This window comes from Salvia splendens, chromosome 10, assembly GCF_004379255.2.
Source record: "Salvia splendens isolate huo1 chromosome 10, SspV2, whole genome shotgun sequence".
Taxonomy (NCBI): domain Eukaryota; kingdom Viridiplantae; phylum Streptophyta; class Magnoliopsida; order Lamiales; family Lamiaceae; genus Salvia; species Salvia splendens.
In genome coordinates, this window is record NC_056041.1 from 16,624,195 (window position 1) to 16,626,687 (window position 2,493).

The following is a 2,493-nucleotide window of genomic DNA, read 5'->3' on the forward strand; positions in this document are numbered from 1 at the left end:
AATAATAAAATAAAATATATTTAATATATATTTTAAATTATAAAATATAAATAATATTCTAAAAACTCAAATTATCTATTTTCATTGATGTTGAAAATAAGGTATACCGCAAAAGTACGGTATACCGAAACTGAGGTACGATATCGGTATGGAAATTCGTCATACCGAAAACTAGGTATACCGAAGTTCGGTACACCGAAAATATTGGTAAGGTAAAGGTATGATTTTTTCACATACCGATTTTACGGTAAGGTATACGGTTTGGTGGGTTCGGTAAGGTATAACGTATCTACCCAGTCCTGCTATGTAATCAAGGAGTATGAGTAATGAGTAATGAGTAATGAGTAATGAGTAATGAGAGAGAGGCAGAGGGAAGAAAAAATGGGAAAAGATGGGAGAGTGTAGCCAGCATCAGCAATGAAGACATTCCCAGAAACATAAGCAGAGGAGTCATGAATCAAATAAGGAACAAGTGAAAGTAAGTGCTGGATCCGACCTTCCAAATGTTGGAAGCGGCATCACCCTTATATTATACTCTCCCAATTCTAGCGACATTATCTGAAAAATAATCCCTAAATTAATTGTTAATGAATAGTATAATTTAAAACTTTTAGTTAATACTAGTATGTTTTTATTCAATTAATCTTACTTTAGTGATGAACATTGTACTAGTATGTTTCTTTAAAATCTTACTTTAGTGATGTTGGCGAGGAACTATAGGCCACGCCACTGCTGTGATAAACTCGGTTAAGGCCGACGATGGATGATATGTTGATTATGGAGCCACTGCGGCCGGCTGCTTGCATCCTTGAGCCGACGTGCTTGGAAACCATCCATGAGCCAGCCAGTTAAGTTTGTTTTCACCACATTGTTCCAATCCTCGTCTGAAAGTTCTAGTCATTGGGACCTATCAATATTGCCATTTTATTGTGAAAAACCAAATAGTAGTAGTACTAATTTAAAATAAAATAAAATTAACTACATTAAAAAAAAGTAAAATTATATCATTCGAAACTTATCGAATAAAGAGACACATCAATTTTATGATCAATTAACTGAAAATGGTTTTTCAATTCCATTTAAATATTTGTACTTATTCAAACCTATCCCTGTAAAAGAAAGATTTTGAAATCAAAACTGCTTTTTAACGAGGAAGACAGAGCAGAGAGAGTGCTTTACTTTTATTTTATTTTCTATGGAAATGAAGTTTAACATAACAAATAAATTATATGTATGTAATTGGAAGTATCTCACTAATAGAATGTGAATAGTTTACTTATTAAGCTCGAAGTAATTTGCTTTCATAAAAATTCTTTAGCTTGAGTTGAAAAAAATAATTACCCACTTTGTCACAAAAACTACCTAATGAACATTACACTAGGTTATGACACAACTTTAACAGAAAATAGGTTGATTGACTGGGAAACATAATTAATCTAACGGGTTAACTCAAGAAAATTATAATTTGAATGATCCGTAATTGAATAGCCTGATAATCAATAGGATTGGACCGATTGACATTCTTATGTACCTCTCACACCAGTGTTGTTGATTAACAAATCTACTTGCCCGAATGCGCTCCAAGCTTTTTCAACAGCAGCCTCGATAACCGGGCCATCCGATGTGACATCGAGTTCCACAGCTTTAGCTCGACACGAGTCACCATTTTTTATTCCACCAGTTAAACCGTCCACTTTGTTGATTTGATGACATAGGGCTCGAGCCGGTCAATTCTACAAGCAGCCGCAACGATCCGGCAGCCTGCTGCAGCGAGATCAAGGCAGAACTCGAGACCGAGACCGAGACCGAGGCCGGAGGATGCGCCAGTGACCATGACTATTTTGTCTGGGAGTTGAGCCCATGGCTCCAATTGGTGTTGGAATTTTGCAGGCATTGTGTTATAGTATTAAAGTATTGGAGCAATTGTTTCAATCAATTGAGGTTGGTTGTTGGTGTACATAGAAATTTAGAGCATCCACAATGGTTTTCGCACGACCATAGCCCAGTCATAGCCTAGTCACAAACTCCTTCTGCCACATCATCATCACTAAAAATCCTCCTGCCACATCATCAAAACAAGCAAATAGCCCAGCCATAACCCAACCACATCACTCAAAATTATATAAAACAAATAATGAACAATCACACAAAATACGGAATTAAATTTACGCCACAGATACGGGAAAATGCAACAATTTTATTTAAATTTTGAAAAATTACATAAATAAAAAAAACTAACTCCGAGTAGTCCTCCGCGCCCATAACTCTTCAATTAAATTCTTTTGGAGTCGAATATGAGCTTCCGTTTGGCGCATGTCGGCATGTGCTTGGAGGAGGCCGACTTCATCGTGAGGTACCCCACTCCGTGCGTTGGGGACGGCCACACCGTGGCTTGGACCGGCTTCATTATCGCCGTTGGCCCAATCCGTCAGTTGTACACCTTCATCTTCGACAATCATGTTGTGCATGATAATACAAGCGTACATTATATCA

The 2,493-nt window shown here is 37.1% G+C and overlaps 1 pseudogene; it reads right to left on the bottom strand.

The window, feature by feature from the left end:
• Window positions 1–609: 609 nt before the first annotated feature.
• On the bottom strand, window positions 610–1,906 carry LOC121751260 (annotated as a pseudogene).
• Window positions 1,907–2,493: the final 587 nt, after the last annotated feature.